The 24,583-nt window shown below is 37.4% G+C and overlaps 1 protein-coding gene and 1 pseudogene across 12 annotated transcripts in view; one reads left to right on the top strand and one right to left on the bottom strand.

Moving 5' to 3' along the window:
• Nucleotides 1–24,583, top strand: part of FANCC (FA complementation group C) — a 319,450-nt gene that overhangs the window by 74,835 nt on the left and 220,032 nt on the right. The gene's annotated exons all lie outside the window — the stretch shown is intronic.
• Nucleotides 5,264–6,264, bottom strand: LOC108403419 (large ribosomal subunit protein eL21-like; annotated as a pseudogene).

The following is a 24,583-nucleotide window of genomic DNA, read 5'->3' as shown; positions in this document are numbered from 1 at the left end:
AATGAGAGAGGGAACAGAAAGAAAAAAAAAGGAAAAAACACACGATTTTTTTTTTGTCTTCAGGTGCCCGTCCCAGGCACCCGCTCACTGGTCCTCCTGCCCTGTCTCCCTAGCACCAGGGTCCCTGTCCTTTCAAGGCTTCCAAAAAGCACCCACCCACCGGTCCCGCAGGGAAAGAACGCTCGATATTCTTTGTCTTCAGGCGCTGGTCCCAGGCACCCACTCACCAGTCCCACCGCCCTGCCTCCCTAGCTGCAGGGTCCCTGTCCATTTTAGGCTTCCAAAAAGCACTTGCAAAAAAGAGGAAAAAAAAAGGGGAAAAACACGCGATTTCGTCTGTCCCGAAGTGCCGGTCTCAGGCATCCACCCACCGGTCCCGCAGGGAAAAACGCGGGATATTCTTTGTCCTCAGGCGCCAGTCCCAGGCACCCGCTCACCAGTCCCGTCGCCCTGCCTCCGTAGCACCGGGGTCCCTGTCCCTTCAAGGCTTCCAAAAAGCGCTCACCAAAAAGAGGAAGAAAAAGGGGAAAAACGCGCGATTTCCTCCATCCTCAGGCGCTGGTCTCAGGCACTCGCCTGCCGGTTCCGCAGGAGAAACGTGGGATATTCTTTGTCCTCAGGCGCCGGTCCCAGGCAACTGCTCACCGGTCCTGCCACCCTGCCTCCCTAGCTGCTGGGGCCTGTCCCTTTAAGGCTTCCAAATAGCACTCGCCAAAACAAAACCGCTCTGGTTTCTTTCCACCCGCCGGGAGCCGGGGGGAGGGGCGCTCGGGTCCCGCCGGGCCGGGGCTTGTTTCTTACCCCCTTCGCAAGGCGCTGGGTTCTTGCAGGTGTGGATGTGGTCTGGATGTTGTCCTGTGTCCTGTGTTCTCTATTTTAGGAAGATTTTTCTTTGTTATATTTTCATAGCTCTATGTGTTTTTGGGAGGAGATTTCCACTGCTCTACTCACGCTGCCATCCTGGCTCCGCCCCCCCATGGATTTTGATATGTCATATTTGTTTTCATTTGTCTCTAGGTATTAAAAATTTTTTTCTCCTGATTTCTTTGATGATTGGTTGTTCAGTAGCATGTTACTTAATCTCCATGTGTTTGTGGTTTTTTTCCACTTTCTTCTTGTACTTAATTCTAATTTCATACCACTTGGTCAGAAAAGATGCTTGATATGATTTCAGTTTTCTTGAATTTTTTGAGATTTGTTTTGTGGACCAAAATGAGATCTATCCTGGAAGTGTTTCATGTGCACTTCAGAAGAATGTATATACTGCTTCTTTAATTCTGTATATATTGTCCGTCTTATCTATTTTATCATTTAAGGCCATCAATCCTTACTGATTATCTGGATGAACTATTTTCATTGATGAAAGTGGTGTATTATTCTCCTACTATTATTGTATTCTTTCAATTTCTCCCTTTATGACTGTTAAAATTTGTTTTATGTATTTTGGTGTTCTTATATTGGATGCATACATACTTATAAATGTCGTATCATCTTGCTGGATTGATCCCCTTTATCATTATGTAGTGCTTTTTTGTTTTTTATTACAGTCTTTGTTTTAAAGTCTTTTGTGTTTGATTTGACTGTATCCACTCTAGTTTTTTTTTCATTTCCACTTGCATGGAAATCTGTTTCCATCCCTTCATGTCTGTTTGTCCTTCTGAAATGAGTCTTCTGTAGGCAGCATATCGGCGGGGTTTGTTTTTGAAGTCCATTCAGCTACTCTGTCTTTTGATTGGCAAACTTGTCCCTGTAAAGTAATCATTGATAACTATATATTTATTGCCATGTGTTCTTGTTTTCTGGCTGTTTTTGCAGCTCTTCTCTGGTCCTTTCTTTCTCTCTTCCTTTGTAGTTTCATGGTTTTCTGTGGGATGTTATGTTTAGATTTCTTTCTCATTTAATTTTTTTAATTTACTCTAAGTTTTTTCCTTGTGGTTACCATGAAGTTCACATAAAATATCCTATGTAAATAGGAGTCTGTTTTAAGTTGATAGCAACTCAATTTTAAATACATACCAAAATTTTACATTTTTGCCTCCATTATGTTTTATAATTTGTATTACACGTTTTACATCTTATTTTATTCTTCCCTTATCTAATTATTGTAATTTTAGTTCAGTTTACTACTTTTGTCTTTTAACCTTCATGTTTGCTTTGTGATTGATCCACTGTCTGATATATATTTATCTTTCCCATTGAGAATTTTACTTTCTTATGTTTTCTTATCAATTAGTGTCATTTCTTTCCATCTTAAAAAGTCCCTTTAACATTTCTCCTAGAGCCATTTTAGTGGTGATGAACTCTTTTAGTGTTTGCTTGTCTGGAAAACTCTATCTTTCCTTAAAGTCCAGATGATAACTTTGCCTGGTAGAGTATTTTTGGTTAGAAATTTTATACTTCCAGCACTTTGAATATGTAATTCAAATGACTATGCCACTCCCTTCTGGTCTGTAAACTTTCTGCTGCAAAATTTGCTGATAGCCTTATGGGGTTTCCCTTTTATGTAACAAGTTGTTTTTCTCTTGCTGCTTTTAGTTAATCCTTAATTTTACCCATTTTAATTATAATGTGTCTTGGTGGAGATCTCTTTGGGTTCCTCTTATTTGGAATTCTGGGCTCCCTGGATTTGGATTTCTGATTCCTTTCCTGGACTAGGGAAGTTTTTAGCCATTATTCAGGTACTTTATTTTCAAAAATTATTAGAAAAAGATAAAGAATAATTATATCTTCAAATAATTATATCTTCAAAAAAATTTCTGTCTCTTTAGTATTCTTATAATGCAGATGTTACTCTACTTGGTGTCCCAATGGTTTCTTAAGGTATGTTCACTTTTCTTAATTGTCTTTTCATTTTGCTTCTCTGTCTGGCTGAGTTTCATTGCTTTGTCTTCCAGCTCACTGATTTGTTCTGCTTTATCCAATTTGTTATTGAACCCATCTAGTATGTTCAGCTCAGTTATAACTTCTGTTTGGTACTCTCTGTTTTCTGTCTCTTGGTTGAAGTTTTCACTGCGTTCATCCTGAGTTCAGTGAGCACCTTTATGACCATTACTTTGAACTCATTGTCAGATGGATTGCTTATCTCCATTTAGTTTTTTTTCCCTGAGATTCTGTGGTGTTCTTTCATTTGGACCATATTTCTCTGTGTCCTCCTTTTGCCTCTGTTATTGTTTCTAGGTAGTAGGTAATTCAACTGCCTCTCAGTCTTGAAGGGACAGCCTTATGTAGGAGATGTTCTGTGGGGCCAAGAAGCACAATCTTATTTAGTCACCAAAGCCAGGTGCTCAAGGAGTATCTCCTTTGTGGACTGTGTGCTCCCCTCCTGTTGTGATCGGCTGTGGTTATGGTATGTTGGTGGGCAGGGCTGGCCCCCAGCCCAGCTGTGGAGGGTGTCTGCAACTGCCACTGGTGGGCAAGCTTCTCAGTAGGGCACTACCACTGTCACTATCAGATCAGAGGGAGACTTCCAGTGAGTCTACAGCCCCTGCCCTGCCCCCAGCACTGGTATTAGTAAGAAAGACTGAGATCCTAAAAATGGCTCCTGGGAGTGTCTCAGTGCCTGGGAAGAGTCACCACTATTTCCTTTCTTTCTGGCAGATACTTCATTGTTAGTAAATGGGTCTATTGTGGCTATGGTCTATGCACTTTTCAAATTGATTTTTGGGTTGCATGAGTCTGTGTGTAAGCCTTTTAAGAGTGGGTTTTCCATTCCCCACACTTTTATAGTTTTCCTGAACATAATTCCTGTTGATTTTCAAAGCCTGGTGCTTTGAGGATTCATTTCCTGCACAGGATCTAAGGTGGATGTACCTGTTGTGGAACTTGAATCCCTCACTCCTCAGGGAAAGATTCCCTGCCTTTGATGTCCATCCTAATTGTGATTTACAGCAGCTAGGGTGTGGTTTTTACCCTGGCCAGTCCATACTGTGCCTCATTTTCCTGTCATGATGCTATCCTTTTATCCTTTGTTATGGAGGCTCTGTTCATGCGATTATCAGGCCCCCATCAGAGGGAATTATTTCACATATATTTGTAGATTTGTTGTGTCCAGCAGAGGAGGTGAATTCAGAATCTTGCTGTGTCACCATATTATACCTAACTTGAGAAACCATTTATTGTTGGAGCATTTTTAAATTGGAAACTGTGTACATAGGCAGTTTTCTGTTACCTGTGTAGGGGAAGCATCTTTTTATAAATCACTTGAGAGGTTTCTGTTCCAGTAAAGTGCCAGGACCAACTGTGCTTCTCCTTTACAGCTGATTTGTATTTTGATCAAAATTGAGTCATTTATTTGTCAGTTTTGGGTTGTCCATAAAAAAAATACAGAGCCAGTTGGTGCTGATCATTGCTTATCAGTGTGCATTTTGTGTACTAATCTGTATGTTTTCCATTGTTTCTGTAATAGATTACCATAAACTTAGTGGTAGGAAACAACACAAATTTCTTTTTTTCACACCTTTAGAGAGGAGAAATCTGAAATCAGTTTCACAGCTAAAGTCAAGGTGCTGGCACCTGCATAATACAGAATAACACCTCCATCTCAAGATCCTTAACCTCACATACATACAAAATCTCTTTTGCCATGTAAGCAAATATTCACCGGTTCTGGGAATGAGGACATCTTTCTTTGTCCTGTTGTTCTCAATCATTTCTCTTAGGCTATTTTTATATGGTTTAATTGCATGGGTAAATGATAACCACCTTAATTTTCATGGAGCAGTTTGGAGGTGTTTTAAAAAAGTGAATACAATAAAAACAAACATAATTCAGAAAACAATCGACTTTTGGTCCAGCGCTGGGTTGCAGGTTTTCCATCTGACTCTGGATTTCAGAGAAATAATATTGAGGATTAGTTCTTGGTACTTAATTGTGTCAGTCCAAACTATGGTGATTTTGAGGTTTCTTTAAGCATTTGGGAAAGTTATGATTCAACCTATTTTAGGGTGAGCCCAGGATTTTAACTGAGAGAATGAATCAAGTCCCTATATTTAAGCTTGAACAGGCCCATGATTTGGTCCTGGAATACCTAATTTTGATCTCACAGAGTTAAAACTCTAGGAAAACTTGGGATTGCTCTATATTGCCTAGAATCCTTTGATATTAATAGCAAACTGAACCAAAAATGTTTCTTTCTTTAGGAGAGTCATTAAAGTAAAGAAAAAGCTTCATCTTTCTGTTACATCTTTCTGTTACACTACTGTAAACCCTTAAGCCATGAGAGGTAAAGTTAATTATTTAGGGCATTGTTTCTTAAACTGATATTCTACACACTATTCTTCCATGGTTCTAAAAATGGCTTTATTGATATATGATTCATATACCGTAAGTACCTCCTTTTATTTATTTATTATTATTATTTTGTTTACAGTCCAGAGATCTTTTCTTTCTTTATTTTTTACACCCATCAAGCCATGAATTCACAGGGAATGGGTCCCAGCAGCTCAGGCTCCTTTCCATTTGTTCTCACAAAGTGTGCTTCTCTGGGTGGAGCGGGCTGGCGCTTCAGTTGAACCCAAGTTCCTTTCTCTTTGGCTTCCTTCTTTTTCTGATCATTTTCCTTCACATGCTTCAGAAAGCTATCTCGGCTCTTAGAGTGCTTAATATGCTCAATACGTATATTAATTCTCTTTGCAAGGATCTTGCCCTTTACTTGTTTGTTTGAATTACCTACTACCTAGAAACAATAACAGAGGCAAAAGGAGGACACAGAGAAATATGGTCCAAATGAAAGAACACCACAGAATCTCAGGGAAAAAAACTAATGCCAACAGCATGCTGGGTAACATTGTAGACTTGTCCAGTTTTGCCATGGTAACATTTGTGGGGCATTCCTTTTTGAACAGTGCCCATTCCCTTGATGTCTACTATATCACCTTTCTTTTAGATTCGCATGTATGTGGCCAAAGAAACAACTCTGTGTTTTCTAAAAGGTCTAGAAAACATATAGTGGGTGCCTCTCCTCTTTCCCTTTGTGTTGGTCATTTTGGTGGTTTACTGGAAGATGGCGGTTCCGGCCGAAGAGAGCAGTACCTCTTTTTAAAACATCTAATTTAGTGTAGTTTAGTTTATTCACAGAGGTGGACAGACATCACCACAACATTATTTTGGAGAATTTTCATCACCCTAGAAAGGAATTCCATATTCATTAGTTGTCACTCCCCATCTCCCTCTCCCAGCCCTGGGCCACCACCAATATACTTTCTATTTTATGAATTTGTCTATTCTGGACATTTCCTATCAGTGGGATCATATAATATGTGCTCTTTTACAACTGGCTACTTTCACTTAGAATAATGTTTTTAGTATTCATCCTTGTAGAATGTATCAGCATTTCTTTCCATTTTATGGCTGAATACCATTGTGTGGATATACCACATTTCTTCTATCCATTTACCAATTGATGGGATTCTATTTTTCACCTATTTTAACTAATTTTATGAACATTTGTGTGCATTTTTTAGTGTGAATGCGTGTTTTCAATTCTGTGTGGTGTATCCATAGTAGGGAATTCCTGGGTCATGTGCTAAATAACTGTTTGCCTTTTTGAGGAATTGCCAGACTCTTCCAAAGTATTGTAACATTTCATGTTCCTATCAGCAGCATGTGAAGTGAAGGTTCTGATTCCTTCACATCCTTGGCAACACTTGTTATTATCTGACATTTTGAAATTAACCATGGGTTTTTCATTTCCATTTCCCTGTTGAGTAATGATATGTAGCATCTTTCCACGTGCTTATTGGCCATTTGTACATCTTTCTTAGGGAAATATCTATTCAGAGCCTTTGCACATCTTAAACTTGGGTTACTTATTTTTTTATTATTGAGCTTTTCTTTGTATATTCTCTGTACAAGTCCTTGTCAGACATGATCTGCAAATATTTTCTCCCATTCTTATGTTGTCTTTTCAATTTTTTGTGGCATCCTTTGAAGCAGAAAGGTTTTTAATTTTTATGAAGACCAATATATGTTTTCTTTTGTTTTTTTTCCTGCCTTTGGTGACTCATTTAAGAAACCATTGCCAAATCCAATATCATGAAAATTTACATCTATAGTTTATTCTAAGTTTTTTATAGTTTTAGTTTTACATTTAGGTCTTTGATCCATTTTGAGTTGGTTTTTACATGCAATGTGAAATAAGGGGCCAACTTCATTCTTTTGTATGTGGCTATCAGTTGTCCCAGGATGTTTGTTGAAAAGGTTGTTATTTCTTCTGAATAGTCTTGGCGTACTTGTTGAAATTTGGTTGACCATGGATGTATGGGTTTACTTCTAGACTGTCAGTTATATCCCATTGATTTATATGACTACCAATGTGCCATTACCACACTGTCTTGTTGCTTTGCACTAAGTTTTGCAATAGGGAGTGTGACTCTTCCAGTCTCTTACAGATTTTCAATGGTACTTTATCTGTTCTAGGTCCCTTCAAATTTCATGTGAATTTTTGAATCAGCTTGTCAAGTTTTACAAAGAAGATAGTTGGGATTCTGATAAGGATTGCATTGAATCTGTAGATCAGTGTTTAAAATATTACCACCTTAACAATGTTGTCTTCTGGTCCATGAATATGGGATATTTTCCCAATTAGATGATCTTTAATTTCTTTTACAATATTTTGTAATTTTCTGAGTATAAATCTTATACATATTTGATTAAATTTATTCCTAACTTTTTATTCTTTTTGATGCTATTATAAATGGAATTGTTTTTGTGATGTGATTTTGGGGTTGTCATTGACCTTTGTATATAAATCTTGTATTCTGCAACCTTGATAATTCATTTACTAGCTCTAATAGTTATTCTTTTGTGGATTCCTTAAGATTTTGTATGTATGAGATCATATAATGTACAAATAAAGATAGTTTTATTTCTTCCATTCCCATCTGCATACCTTTTATTTATTTCTTGTCTATTTGGACTAGGTAGAACCTCTAGTACTATGTTGCATAGAAGTGGCCAGGGTGAACATCCTTACCTATTCCTGATCTCAGGGGGAAGCAGCCAGTCTTGCACAAATAAGTATGATGTCAGTTGTGGTTTTTTTGCGTATGTCCCCTATAAGGTTGAGGAAATTCCTTCTATTCCTAGTTTTTTAAATTGTTTTTATCATGAAAGGATGTTGGATTGCATCACTTTTTTTTCTGCATCTGTTAAGATGATGATGTGATTTTTACTTTTCTATCGCTACAGTGTTTTACATGAATTGATTTTCAGAAGTTAAACCAATCTTAAATTCCTAGGATAAATCTTTGTGGTCATGGTGTACAATTCTTCCCATATGCTGCAGGATTCATTTTGCTAGTATTTGGGTGAGGATTTTTGTGCCCATACTCATAAAACATAATAGTCTGTAGTTTGCATTTTTTTCCCTTGTGATATCTTTTTCTTGTTTTGTTGTCTGAGTCTTACTGGCCTCAATAAAATGAGTTGGAAGTATTGCTCCTTTAATATTTTTGTGAAAGAGTTTATGAATAATTACTGTTAATTTTTCAGTAGAGTTCAGTGGTAAAGTCATGAGGGCCTGGGTATTCTTTGGGGGTAGTTTTTTGATAACTAATTTTATCTCCTCACTTATTATTTGGTAGTTTGTGTCTTTATAGGAATGTGTCCATTTCATTTATCTAATTTGCTGGTGCATTTTATATATATATATATATATATGCATATATTCATAGTGTTCCTTTTGACTCCCTTATTTCCATAAGGTTCATAGTAATACCCCTTCCTTTGTCTTTGGTTCTAGTAATTTGAGTCTTATCTCTTCTTTCCCCTTGTTCAGTCCAGCTACAGATTTGCCAATTTTGTTGGTATTTTTAAAGAACCAACTGCTGCGTTTGTTGATTTTCTCTATTGTTTTTCTATTCTCTATTTCATTTTCTTCTCTAGCTTAGTTATTTCCTTATTTCTTCTTCCTTTAGGTTTAGTTTGATCTCTTATTAGTGGTATAAACTGGAAGAGTAGATTATTAATTTGAGCTCTTCTGACTTTCTTAAGATAGGCAAATAGTTATAGCTACAGATATCCCTCTAAGCTCTGCTGTAGCTGTCTCCCATAAGTTTTGCTGTGTTGCATTTGTTTTCATTCATCACAAAGCATTTTTTTCTTCCATTTTTAAAAATTTTGCTATCATTAATCTACAATTACATGAGGAACATTATGTTTACTAGACTCCCCCATTACCAAGTCCCTCCCACATACAAAGTATTTTTAAATTTCCTTTTTGATTACTTGTCCCATTGGTTACTTAGTAATATGTTGTTCAATTTCCACATATTTGTGAATTTCCCTGCAATTTTCCCATTACTGATCTCTAATTTCATTCTCTCATGGTCAGAGAACATTCTATATATTGTCTGTCCACTTAAATACAAGTTCTTTTAAAAACGTACGTATCCTAACATGTTCTATCTTGTAGAATGTTCCATGTGACCTTGTAGATTCAGCGATTGGCAGAGATGTCCATAGATGTCTGTTAGGTCTGGCTGGCTTATGGTATTGTTGAATCTTGTGGATCTTATATCTAGTTATTCTATTCATTATTGAAAGTGGGATTTTGAAATCTTCAGCTTTTAACATTAAAGTGTCTGTTCCTCATTTCACTTCTGTCATGTATTTGGTATGCTTGTTAGGGGCACATATGTTTATAATTGTTTAATTTTCTTCATGGGCTGATCCTTTTATAATTATAAGTATCTCTCATTATATCCCTAGTAACAGTTTTTGTTTTAAAGTATATTTTCATGTTACCACTATAACCATGCCTTCTTGTTTTTTCATGTTTTCACAATATGTCTTTTTCCATCCTTTTACTTCCAGTCAGTTTGATCTATGAATCTAGAGTATTTCTCCTATAGACTACATGTAAATTATATTTTCTAAAATACACTCTGATGATTCCAGGTAGGACTGGAAAAAGATGGTAGTGTGAGAAGTGAGGCAGAAACCTCCTCCCAAAACCACATATAACATGAAAACACAGCAAATACAACTAATCCTGAAAGAGCGACCCAAAGACTGCAGAACAGACTGCCTACATCTGGGGAAAAGAAGACCTCATGGAAAAGGGTAAAGTAGCAAAGCTATGATCCGGCAGGACCCAAGCCCTCCCCCACCCCAGCTCACAGTGGGAGGAAAAGAAAGAGAGCAAGGAGTAGAAGCCCATAAATATTAAACACCTAGCCATGGAGATCTGCTCCAGGAGCACAAACCCACATTACATAGTGCTCTGGAGATTAGTGGGTTTGGAAAGCAAAGACAGCAGAATACTTGGAGAGACTGATATTCCAGCTACTTCTAGAGAACAGGTACCCATGGCAGGGTGCTCCGGGAAAAAATAAAAGTGGGCACTTTGAAAGACTTCCCAGAAGCAAAAGAGTGTTAAAGGGACAGGCATTACACAGAGCTTGCTGCTCAGGTGAAAGGACAGGTGGACAAAATCATCCTGGCACACTCAACCCAGCAAGTTGGGAACTTTCAGGAGCTTCACACTCTCCATCCCCTTGACGGGCAACACAGCCCTGAGGCCCCACACCGTGATATACAGCCTACTGCTCCTTCCACCCAGTGGCACCAGTCTGCACACCTGCTGCCCATACCATCATGCCAGGCCAGCCACAGGGTGGCCCCACCTATGGCAGCTACAGGGGCATAACACAGAGACTCTTCCCTGCATGCTTGGCCCACTGGCCCTGGCAGTGGAGGCAGTCACTGCAGTTGGGAAACAGGAAAGAGCACTTTTCACTCAGCAGGTGTTGGCGCCACATGCCTGCGACCCCCACCATTGCTCCAGGTGCTGGGCAGCTCCAGAGAGTACATAGAGCTTCTGGGCACTAGGGGGTGCCTCCTACACGAAGTTAATATTCCATAGGAATCACTAGAAAAATGAAACAGCAAAAAAATTTTGTGTAAACAAGAACCCAACAAACACCAGAAAAAGGGCTAAGTGAAGCTGAAATCAATGATCTCCTTGACAAAGATTTCAAAATAAAAATCATGAACATGCTCATGGAGCTACAGAAAAATATTCAAGATCGCAGGGAAGACTTTCAAGAAAGAGAAACTTTGAAAAATACAGTATCTGAAATGAAATGTACAATGGGGAGATTTAAAAGTAGATTAGAATAGCTAGAGGAGATGGCAAATGAAATAAAAATTAGAGAACAGGAAAACAAAAAAGCTGAGAAACAGAAAAAAGGATCTCAAGGAATGAAATAATAATAAGAGAACTGTGTGATTTTAAAGTTGAACAATGTGTACTGATGTAGAAGTCTGGCCCCATGCATCATATCATGTTGATCATGTCCGAACAAGTTGCAGGTGTGTCTCTTTTGACGATTAGAAAACCCTGACTTTGTTCAGGGCATCCTGTTATATTCACACTGTTATCTCCTTGGCTTCTTCCTTTGTTTTCAGTCTTGTAATATTTTTATTACATTAAATTTTTCTTCATATTGAAAAAAAAAGAGAACTGTGTGACCAATCCAAACAGAACAATATTTACATTATAGGGGTAGAAGAAGAAGAACAGAGAAAAAGGCATTGAAAGTGTCTTTGAAGAAATAATTGCTGAAAATTCTCCAAATTTGGGGAAGGAAAGAGTCTCTCAGGTCATGGAAGCGCACAGATCTGCCAACAAAAGGCATGCTAGGAAGGCAACACAAAGACATATAATAATTAAAATAGCAAAGATCAAGGACAAGGACAGGGTTTTAAAAGCAGCCAGAGACAGAAAAAGATCACCTACAAGGGAAAGCCCAACAGGTTATCAGCAGATTTCTCAGCAGAAACCTTACAGGACAGAAGGGAGGGCATAATACATTTAATGCAATGAAACAGAAGGGCCTCAAACCAAGAATACTCTGCCTGGGAAGATTATCATTTAAATTTGAAAGAGGGATTAAACAATTTCCAGACAAGCAAAAGTTGAGGGAATTTACCTCCCACAAATGTACAGTGTATTTTACAGTATCTCTACAGTGTATTTCAAAGGGACTACTGTAAATGAAAGTGCCCCTAAGGCTAAATAGCTGTCACCAAGAAAATAAGCCATGGTAAAGGAAGTAGATGAAATAATTTAAGCAAATGCGAAATTAAATCAAAGTCAGTCAAGGGATACACAAATTACAGAATATGACACCTAATGTATAAAGAATGGAGGAGGAAGAAAATGGAGAAAAAAAAGAACCTATAGATTGTGTTTGAAATAGCATAATAAATGAGTTAAGTGAGACTGTTAGATAGTAAAGAAGTTGCCCTTCAACCTTTGGTAACCACAAGTAAAGCCTACAATGGCAGTAAGTACATATTTATTGATAATCACCCTAAATGTAAATGGGCTGAATGCACCAATCAAAAGACATAGAGTTACTGAATGGATAAAAAAAAAAAGACCGTCTATGTGATGCCTACAAGAGACTCACTTCAAATCCAAAAACATACACAGACTTAAAGTGAAGGGATGGAAAATGATATTTCATGCAAATGACAGGGAGGAAACACGAGTTGCATTATTTGTATCAGACAAAATAGACTTCAAAACAAAGAAAGTAGTGAGACTAAGAAGGACATTACATAATGATAAAGATGTCATTCCAACAAGAGGATATAACCATTATAAACATCAATGCACCCAACACAGGAGTACCTACATATGTGAAACAAATACTAACAGAATTAAAGGGGGAAATAGAATGCAATGCATTCATTGTAGGAGACTTGAACACACCATTCACTCCAAAGGACAGATCAACCAGACAGAAAAGAAGTAAGGAGGCAGAGGCACTGAACAATGCATTAGAACAGATGGACCAAACAGACATCTACAGAACACTCCACCCAAAAGCAGCAAGATACACATTCTTCTCAAGTGCACATGGAATGTTCTCCAGAATAGATCACATACTAGGCTACAAAAAGAGCTTCAGTAAATTCAAAAATATTTAAATTGTACCAACCAGCTTCTCAGACCACAAAGGTATGAAACTAGAAATAAATTCTGCTAAGAAAACAAAAAAGCTCACAAACACATGGAGGCTTAACAACATGCTCCTGAATAATCAGTGGATCAATGACCAAATAAAAACAGAGATCAAGCAATATATGGAGACACATGAAAACAACACCCCAAAACCTGTGGGATGCAGCAAAAGCAGTTCTAAGAGGGAAGTATATAGCAATACAGGCTTACCTCAAGAAAGAAGAACAATCCCAAATGAACAGTCCAAACTCACAATTAATGAAACTAGAAAAAGAAGAGCAAATGAGGCCCAAGGTAAGTAGGAGGGACATAAGAAAATTAGAGCAGAAATAAATAAAATTGAAAAGAATATAACAATAGAAAGAATAAATGAAACCAGGAGCTGGTTCTCTGAGAAAAGAAACAAAATAGATAAACCCCTAGCCAGACTTATCAAGAAGAAAAGAGAGTCTAAACACATAACAGAATCATAAATGAGAAATGAAAAATCAATAGGGACACCACAGAAATACAAAGAATTATTAGAGAATATTATGAAAAATTATGTCAACAAATTGGATAACTTAGAAGAAATGGACAACTTTCTAGAAAAATACAACCTTCCAAGGCGCAGCCAAGAAGACATAGAAAATCTGAACAAAACAATTACCAGCAATGAAATTGAACTGGTAATGAAAAAAATACCTAAGAACAAAACCTGTGGTCCAGATGGCTTCACTGCTGAATTTATCAATCATTTAGCGAAGACCTAATACCTGTCTTCCAAAAAGTAGGAGATGAGGGAATACTTCCAAACTCATTCTGTGAGGCCAGCATCACTAATATCAAAAACAGGCAGATGCCACAAAAAGAAAATTACAGACCAATATCCCTTATGAACATAGATGCAAAAATACTCAGCAAAATCTTATTAGCCAACCAAATTCAAAATACATCAAAAAGATCATCCATCATGATCAAGTAGGATTTATTCCAGGGATGCAAGAATGGTACAGTGTTCGAAAATCCATCAACATCATACACCACAAGAAAGGACTAAAATCACATGATCATCTCAATAGATGCTGAAAAAGCATTTGATAAAATAGAACATCCATTCATGATAAAAATTTTCAACAAAATGGGTATAGAGAGCACATACCTCAACATAATAAAAGTGGTATACAACAAACCCACAGCCAACATCATACTTAGCAGCGAAAAGCTGAAAGCTTTTTTTCTTCTAAGATTGAGAACTAGACAAGGATGCCCACTCTCCCAACTTTTATTCAACAATATAATGGAGGTCCAAGCCACGGCAATCAGACAGCACAAAGAAATAGAAGGCATCCAGATTGGTAAGGAAGAAGATAAACTGTCACTGTTTGCAGATGACATGATGTACATAAAAAAACCTAAAGAATCCAACAAAAACCTACTAGAACTAATAACTGAATTCACCAATGTTTCAGGATACAAAATCAATACACAGAAATCTGTTCCATTCCTATATACTAATGATGAACTAGCAGAAAGAGAAATTAGGAAAACAACTCCATTTACAATTACATCAAAAATTATAAAATACCTAGGAATAAACCTAACCAAGGAGGTGAAAGACTTATACTCTGAAAAGTACAAGACACTCATGAGAGAAGTAAAGACGACACCTATAAATGGAAATACACCCTGTTCTCATGGATTGGGAGAAATATTGTCAAAATGGCCATCCTGCTAAAGCAATCTACAGATTCAGTGCAGTCCCTATCAAAATACAAACTGCATTCTTCAATGAACTAGAACAAATAATTCTAAAATTCATATGAAATCACAAAAGACCCTCTATAACCAAAGCAATCCTGAGAAGGAAGAACAAAGCCTGGGAATTATGCTCCCTGACATCAAGCTCTACTGCAAAGCCACAGTAATCAAAACAATTTGGTTTTCATACAAGAATAAATTCATAGATCAATAGAATAGACTAGAGAGCCCAGATATAAAGCCAGGCATATATGGTCAATTAATATACCAAAAAGGAGCCATGGATATACAATGGGGAAATGACAGCCTCTTCAACAGCTAGTGTTGGCAAAACTGGACAGCTATATGTATGAGATTGAAACTGGATTATTGTGTAATTTCATAGATAAATGTAAACTCTAAATGGATCAAAGACCTGAATATAAGTTATAAAGCCATAAAACTCTTAGAATAAAGCATAGGCAAAAATCTCTTCAATATAAACATGAGCAATTTTTCCAGAACACATATCCTCAGGCAAGGGAAACAAAGCAAAAATGAACAGATGGAACTCCACCAAACTAAAAAGTTTCTGTACAGCAAAGGACTCCATCAGCAGAACAAAAAGCAATCCTACAGTATATGTTCATAAAAGACTTATCCAATAAGGGTTTAACATCCAAAATATATAAAGAAGTCACATGCCTAAACACATAAAACAAATAACCTAATTAAAAAATGGGCAGAGGATTTAAACAGACAGTTCTCCAAAGAATAACTTTGCCCAATAGGCACATGAAAAGATCACTAAACATCAGGAAATGAAAATTAAAACCACAGTGAGATATCACCTCATACCAGTTAGTATGTCCAACATCCAAGGAACAACAAATGCTGGTGAGGATGTGGAGAAAGAGGAACCCTCCTACACTGTTGGTGGGAATGTAAATTGGTACAACCATTGTGGAAAGTAATATGGAGGTTCCCACAAAAACGAAAAATAAAAATATCATTTGACCCAGTAATTCCACTCCCAGGAATTTACCCAAAGAAAACAATATCCCTGATTCTAAAAGACATATGCATGCCTTTGTTTATGACAGCACTATTTGCAGTAGCCAAGATATGGAGGCAACGTAAGTGTCCATCAATAGATGAATGGATAAAGAAGAGATGCGAAATATATACAGTGGAGTATTATTCAGCCATAAGAAGAAAACATACTACCATTTGCAACAACATGGATGGAGCTAGAGGGTATTACTTTCTGTGAAATATGCCAGGAGGAGAAAGACAAGTACCAAATGATTTCACTTATTTGTTGGGTATAACTACAAACAAAACTGAAGGAACAAAAGAGCAGCAGACTCACAGACTCCACGAAGGAATTAGCAGTTACCAAAGGGAAGGGGTTGAGAAGGGTAGATGGGGAGGGAGGAACAAGTGGATTGAAGGGCATTATGATTAGCACACCTGCTGGGGGCGGTCATGGGGAAGGCAATACAACGTGGAGAAGATAAGTAGTTACTCTATAGCATCTTACTACACTAATGGACAGTCACTGCAATGGGGTTTCAGGGAGGGACTTGATAATATGGGTCAATGGAGTAACCATAATGTTGCTCATATGAAACCTTCATAAGATTGTATATGAGTGATACGTTAATTTAAAAGAATTAAAAAACAAGTAAATGTGATAAAAAATAATATTCCTCATATGAAAGAATCACTGAGTCCTTAGAAAGATATTGCTGATAATTCAGCAATTCACAGTATACTTGTAGCATTTTCAGAGACTGGATGTCATATAAAGTTTAAATATCTGAACAGATTAGGTTTATATAGCAGTAGAGCTTCACATGTACATTTCTGCCACTTTTCCTAGGGTGTTTTCCAGTAGTTGTCTCTTCTACTATAAAGAAAATTTTGCATATAATGAAAAGCAAGTTTTCTTCAAATCGAATAAAATTTAAATTTAAATTAATTATAAATTCTAAATATTTAAAATTTCACCCACTTTATAGACAGCATTCCTTATAACTTATAAGCGGTACATATATATTCATCTGTTTTTTAGAAAAATAATTGCATCACTCTTCTGTTATGAATAGTAAAACATACTTATAGCATGTAGTTAACAACTATTGAATAAGTTCTGCTAAAATGCTAATTTTGCTTGATATGAAAATTTTCTTTTGCTTAGGAAACATTTAGTATGTTTACAAATGCAGTGAAGGTTCAGTTGTAGTCGATAAAGTGATCAAATGTAGTAAGGTAGTAAACAAATTTACGTTCCAGTCACTCAACAAGGATGAAGTTTCTTTAATTAACAAACAGCCCTTCTCCTGGTGCTGCATTACGATCTATTTCTTTATTTTTATTTCTTTATTTTATTTATTTAGAAAAATTTTGATATCATTAATGTACAATTCCTTGAATAACATTATGGTTGCTGGACTCCCCCTATTGTCAAGCGCATACCCCATTACAGTCCCTGGCGATCAGCGTAGTAAGATGCTATAGAATCACTACTTCTCTGTGTTGTGCAGCCCTTCCCGTGACCGACCCCCACATTATGCATGCTAATTGTAATGCCCCTTTTTCACCCTTTTCCCTCCCTTCCCACCCGTCCTCCCAGGACTCTTTCCCTTCGGTAACTATTAGTCCATTCTTGGGTTCTGTGAGTCTGCTGCTGTTTTGTTCCTTTAGTTTCTGCTTTGTTCTTATGCTCCACAAATCAGTGAATTCATTTGATAGTTGTCTTTCTCCGCCTGGCTTATTTCACTGACCATAATACCCTCTAGCTCCATCCATGTTGTTGCAAATGGTAGGATTTGTTTTCCGCATACGGCTGAATAATATTCCATTGTGTATATGTACCACCTCTTCTTTATCCATTCATCTACTGATGGACACTTAGGTTGCATCCATTTCATGGCTATTGTAAATAGTGCTGCGATGAACATATGGGTGCATATGTCTTTTTCAAACTGGGAATCTGCATTCTTAGGGTAAATTCCTGGGAGTGGAATTCCTGAGTCAAATGGTATTTCTATTTTGAGTTTTTTGAGGAACCTCCATACTGCTTTCCACAATGGTTTAACTAGTTTACATTCCCACAAGCAGTGTAGGAAGGTTCCCCTTGCTCCACATCCTCGCCAACATTTGTTGCTGTTTGTCTTTTGGATGTGGGTGATCCTAACTGGTGTGAGGTGATATCTCATTGTGGTTTTAATTTGCATTTCTCTAATGATTAGCGATGTGGAGCATCTTTTCATGTGCCTGTTGGCCATGTGAATTTGTTCTTTGGGAAGTGTCTGTTTAGATTCTCTGCCCATTTTTTAATTGGATTATTTGCCTTTTGTTTGTTCAGGTGTGTGAGCTCTTTATATAATTTGGATGTTAACCCCTTATCACATATGTCATTTATGAATATATTCTCCCATACTGTAGATGTCTTTTTGTTCTACTGATGGTATCCTTTGCTGTACAGAAGCTTTTTAGTTTGTTATAGTCCCACTTGTTCAGTTTTGCTTTTGCTTCCCTTGCCTGGGGAAATATGTTCATGAAGAAGTTGCTTATGTTTATATCTAAGAGATTTTTTTTTGAGAGGGCATCCATATTTATTGATCAAATGGTTGTTAACAACAATAAAATTATGTATAGGGGACTTAGTGCTCAATGTACAATCATTAATCCACCCCAAGCCTAATTCTTTTCAGTCTCCAATCTTCTGAAGCATAATGAACAAGTTCTTACATGGTGAACAAATTCTTACATAGTGAATAAGTTCTTGCATGGGGAACAGTACAAGGGCAGTCATCACAGAAACTTTCGGTTTTGATCACGCATTATGAACTATAAACAATCAGGTCAAATATGAATATTTGTTTGATTTTTATACTTGATTTATCCGTGGATACCACATTTCTCCCTTTATTATTATTATTTTTCTTTTTAAAATGCTGAAGCGGTAGGTAGATGCAAGATAAAGGTAGAAAACATAGTTAGTGTTGTAAGAGAGCAAATGTAGATGATCAGGTGTGTGCCTATAGGCTAAGTGTTAATCCAAGCTAGACAAGGGCATTAAAACATCCACGGATGCAGGAGATTTATCTCAAAACAGGGGTGGGGGTGAGGTTCTAAGCCTCACCACTGTTGATCCCCAATATCTCACCTGATGGTCCCCCTGCAACTGTGCCTGTCTTAGGTTGTTCCTCCCTTGAGGAATCTTACCCGTCTCTGGGTAACCAGTCATCTTCCGGGCCATAAAGGGAGATGTAAAGTTGGTAAGTGAGAGAGAAGCCATATTGTTTGAAAAGCTAGCTTTTTACTTCTTTGCAGATGTATGCCCTGTGGCTTCTATGCCCAGCATTTGTCTTGAGGTATCTTTACCACTTGGAGGAATTATGATACTCGGTAAATTTGATATGAGGTACGAATTCTATTTAAGGGTTGTAATTAGGAAGGAAGAAGAAAAGCTATAGAGGTAGCAGACAGAAGAAAACATGGGAGGATTGATTATTTCTTTGACATATCTTCTTGTAGAGTAACTTAAGCATGTATTGGTTTTAAACAACTAATTAAATTGCGCACACACATTACCATAATAGCAATACAGTTACATAACCAAAGCAGATCTATAATTACCAGCCATCTCCAGTGAAACCAAGAAAACCAGGTAGGCATCCTAGGCATTTCTGAAAATTTGTCTATGATATGATGGATATTGTCCAACTGTACTTGAACAGTCTGAGAGAAATCAGACAAATTAAAACTACCCATTCCTGGGGACTGTTCACATCCCATATGTTCTTTTAACAGTAGATAGTCTGTAGTTGTAAGATTTTGGAGCGCTACAACTTGCACTTCTCCTAATTCTTGGTGGAGTTCCAACAGTATAGATCCAGTCAAATTTGTTGTTTTACAGAAAGCACAGGCCAGCTTAGATATCTCCTTCTTCATTCCAATGGCAAGTCCAGGAACTGGTGGGATCGATGCAGCTACAACTGCAGCATCGCCTGGATCTTTGTTGAGGTTTTTTGATGATCATCTTCTGGTATGACTCTTGCAGAGAGTGCTGATGTTGGAAGTTCTTCTTCATATCGTATCTTAGTTCATCTCCTGGGTAGCCAAATTAGGCTTTGATCCTCTGTATAAACACAAACAGCCCTTTGCCCACACTTTGATATGCTCTTTATACCACTGTGTCGAACTCATTGGAGGTCACCACACAGGAACTGCTTTTTTTTTTTAAGAGAAAGAAATATTATTAGAAAAGTGTACCTCCATAGCCAATGATCTGACACCCTTTAACTGATCAAAATTAAGGATATTTAAAGCATGCATTAATCGTTGATTTACAGTTAGTTTTATCCTATCAGGGAGTAATCCCCCTTTTCTTTCTTTTTTTTTGTTATCATTAATCTACACTTACATGAAGAATATTATGTTTACTAGGCTCTCCCCTATACCAGGTCCCCCCTAAAAACCACTTTACCGTCACTGTCCATCAGCATAGCAAAATGTTGTAGAATCAGTACTTGTCTTCTCTGTGTTGTAAAGCCCTCCCCTTTCTCCCTCCCTGCCTATGCATGCTAATCTTAATACCCACCTTCTTCTTCCCCCCCCCATCCTTCCCTACCCTCCTATCCTCCCCAGTCCCTTTCCTTTTGGTACCTGTTAGTCCATTTTTGGGTTCTGTGATTCCGCTGCTGTTTTGTTCCTTCAGTTTTTCCTTTGTTCTTATACTCCACATATGAGTGAAATCATTTGCATTTCTCTTTCTCCGCTTGGCTTATTTCACTGAGCATACCGTCCCGCTCCATCCATATTGCTGCAAATGGTAGGATTTGCCCTCTTCTTATGGCTGAGTACTATTCCATTGTGTATATGTACCACATCTTCTTTATCCATTCATCTACCGATGGACATTTAGGTTGCTTCCAATTCTTGGCTATTGTAAATAGTGCTGCAATAAACATAGGGGTGCATCTGTCTTTCTCAAACTTGATTGCTGCATTCTTAGGGTAAATTCCTAGAAGTGGAATTCCTGGGTCAAATGGTAGGTCTGTTTTGAGCATTTTGATGAACATCCATACTGCTTTCCAAAATGGTTGAACTAATTTACATTCCCACCAGCAGTGTAGGAGGGTTCCCCTTTCTCCACAGCCTCACCAACATTTGTTGTTGTTTGTCTTTTGGATGGCAGCCATCCTTACTGGTGTGAGGTGATATCTCATTGTAGTTTTAATTTGCATTTCTCTGATAATTTGCGATGTGGAGCATCTTTTCATGTGTCTGTTGGCCATCTGTATTTCTTTTTTGGAGAACTGTTCAGTTCTTCTGCCCATTTTTTAATTGGATTATTTGTGTTTTGTTTGTTGAGGCATGTGAGCTCTTTATATATTTTGGACGTGAAGCCTTTATCGGATGTGTCATTTACAAATATATTCTCCCATACTGTAGGGTTCCTTTTTGTTCTATTGATGGTGTCTTTTGCTATAAAGAAGCTTTTCAGCTTAATATAGTTCCAGTTCTTCATTTTTGCTGTTGTTTTCCTTGCCCGGGGAGATATGTTCAAGAAGAGGTCACTCATGTTTATGTCTAAAAGGTTTTTGCCTATGTTTTTTTCGAAGAGTTTTATGGTTTCATGACTTACATTCAGGTCTTTGATCCATTTTGAATTTACTTTTGTGTATGGGGTTAGACAATGGTCCAGTTTCATTTTCCTACATGTAGCTGTCCAGTTTTGCCAGCACCATCTGTTGAAGAGACTGTCATTTCACCATTGTATGTCCATGGCTCCTTTATCAAATATTAATTGACCATATATGTTTGGGTTAATGTCTGGAGTCTCTAATCTGTTCCACTGGTCTGTGGCTCTGTTCTTGTGCCAGTACCAAATTGTCTTGATTACTGTGGCTTTGTAGTAGAGCTTGAAGTTGGGGAGTGAGATCCCCCCTACTTTATTCTTCTTTCTCAGGATTGCTTTGGCTATTCAGGGTCTTTGGTGTTTCCATATGAATTTTTGAATTATTTGTTCCAGTTCATTGATGAATGTTGCTGGTAATTTGATAGGGATTCCATCAAATCTGTATATTGCTTTGGGCAGGATAGCCATTTTGACAATATTAATTCTTCCTAGCCACAAACATGGGATGAGTTTCCATCTGTTTGTGTCCCCTTTAATTTCTCTTAAGAGTTTCTTGTACTTTTCAGTGTATAGTTCTTTCACCTCTTTCATTAGGTTTATTCCTAGGTATTTTATACTTTTTGATGCAATTATGAATGGAATTGTTTTCCTGGTTTCTCTTTCTATTGATTCATTGTTAGTGTATAGGAAAGCTGCAGATTTCTGTGTGTTAATTTTGTATCCTGCAACTTTGGTGTAGTTCCGATATCAGTTCTAGTAGTTTTGTGGTGGAGTCTTTAGGGTTTTTTTATGTACAATATCATGTCATCTGCAAATAGTGACAGTTTAACTTCTTCTTTACCAATCTGGATTCCTTGTATTTCTTTGTTTTGTCTGATTGCTGTGGCTAGGACCTCCAGTACTATATTAAATAACAGTGGGGAGAGTGGGCATCCCTCTCTAGTTCCCAATCTCAGAGGAAAAGCTTTCAGCTTCTTGCTGTTCAGTATAATGTTGGCTGTGGGTTTATGATATATGGCCTTTATTATGTTGAGGTACTTGCCCTCTATTCCTATTTTGTTGAGAGTTTTTATCATGAATGGATGTTGAATTTTGTCAAATGCTTTTTCAGCATCTATGGAGATGATCATGTGGTGTTTTTCTTTCTTTTTGTTGATGTGGTGGATGATGTTGATGGACTTTCGAATGTTGTACCATGCTTGCATCGCTGGGATGATTCCCACTTGGGCATGGTGTATGATCCTTTTGATTTGCTGTTGAATTCTGTTTGCAAAGATTTTATTGAGTATGTTTGCATCTACATTCATGAGAGATATTGGTCTGTAATTTTCTTTTTTGGTGGGGTCTTTGCCTCGTTTTCATATTATGGTGATGTTGGCTTCATAGAATGAGTTTGGGAGTATTCCCTCCTCTTCTATTTTTTTGGAAAACTTTAAGGAGAATGGGTATTATGTCTTCTCTGTGTGTCTGATAAAATTCCGAGGTAAATCCATCTGCCCCCAGGGTTTTGTTCTTGGGTATTTTTTTGATTACCGTTTCATTTTCTTTGCTTGTAATTGGTTTGTTTAAAGTTTGTGTTTCTTCCTTGGTCAGTCTTGGAAGGTTGTATTTTTCTAGGAAGTTGTCCATTTCTTCTAGGTTTTCCAGCTTGTTGGCATATAGGTTTTCATAGTAGTCTTTAATAATTCTTTGTATTTCCTTGGAGCCTGTCATGATTTTTCCATTCTCATTTCTGATTCTGTTGATTTGTGTTGATGCTCTTTTTCTCTTAATTAGTTTGGCTAGAGGTTTATCTATTTTGTTTATTTTCTCAAAGAACCAGCTTTTTGGTTTTATTGATTTTTGCTATTGTTTTATTCTTCTCAATTTTGTTTATTTCTTCTCTGATCTTTATTATGTCCCTCCTTCTGCTGACTTTAGGCCTCATTTGTTCTTTTTCCAGTTTCGATAATTGTGATGTTAGACTATTCATTTGTGATTGTTCTTCCTTCTTCAGGTGTGCCTGGATTGCTATATACTTTCGTCTTAAGACTACTTTCTCTGTGTCCCACAGAAGTTGGGGCTTTGTGTTGTTGTTGTCATTTGTTTCTATATATTCCTTGATCTCTATTTTGATTTGTTCCTTGATCCATTGATTATTTAGTAGCATGTTGTTAAGCCTCCATGTGTTTGTGAGCCTTTTTGTTTTCTTTGGAGAATTTATTTCTAGTTTTATACCTTTGTGGTCTGAAAAATTGGTTGGTAGAATTTCAGTATTTTGGAATTTACTGAGGCTCTTTTTGTGAGCTAGTATGTGGTCTATTCTGGAGAATGTTCCATGTGCACTTGAGAAGAATGTATATCCTGTTGCTTTTGGATGTAGACTTCTATAGATGTCTATTAGGTCCATCTGTTCTAGTGTGTTTTTCAGTGCCTCTGTGTCCTTACTTATTTTCTGCACAGTGGATCTATCCTTTGGGGTGTGTTGTGTGTTGATGCCTCCTACAATGAATGCATTGCAGTCTATTTCCCCCTTTAGTTCTGTTAGTTTTTGTTTCACATATGCTGGTACTCCTGTTTTGGGTGCATATATATTTAGAATGGTTATATCCTCTTGTTGGACTGAGCCCTTTATCATTACGTAGTGTCCTTCTTTGTCTCTGGTACTTTCTTTGTTGTGAAGTCTATTTTGTCTGGTATTAGTACTGCAACCCCTGCTTTCTTCTCTCTGTTGTTTGCCTGAAATATGTTTTTCCGTTCCTTGACTTTTAGTCTGTGCATGTCTTTGGGTTTGAGGTGAGTGTCTTGTAAGCAGGATGTAGATGGGTCTTGGTTTTTTATCCATTCTGTTACTCTGTGTCTTTTGATTGGTGCATTAAGTCCATTTACATTTAGGGTGACTATTGAGAGATATGTACTTATTGCCATTGCAGGGTTTAAATTTGTGTTTACCAAAGGTTCAGGGTTAGCCTCTTTAGTATCTTACTGCCTAAGTTAGCTCGCTTATTGAGCTGTTATATACACTGTCTGGAGATTCTTTTCTTCTCTCCCTTCTTATTCCTCCTCCTTCATTCTTCATATGTTGTGTGTTTTGTTCTGTGCTCTTTTTAGGAGTGCTCCCATCTAGAGCAGTCCCTGTAAGATGCCCTGTAGAGGTGGTTTGTGGGAAGCAAATTCCCTCAGCTTTTGCTTGTCTGGGAATTGTTTAATCCCACCATCATATTTAAATGATAGTCGTGCTGGATACAGTATCCTTG

Source organism: Manis javanica, chromosome 2 (assembly GCF_040802235.1).
Source record: "Manis javanica isolate MJ-LG chromosome 2, MJ_LKY, whole genome shotgun sequence".
Taxonomy (NCBI): domain Eukaryota; kingdom Metazoa; phylum Chordata; class Mammalia; order Pholidota; family Manidae; genus Manis; species Manis javanica.
The sequence above is the reverse complement of the archived record's forward strand: the minus strand, read 5'-3'. Positions and strand labels throughout refer to the sequence as shown.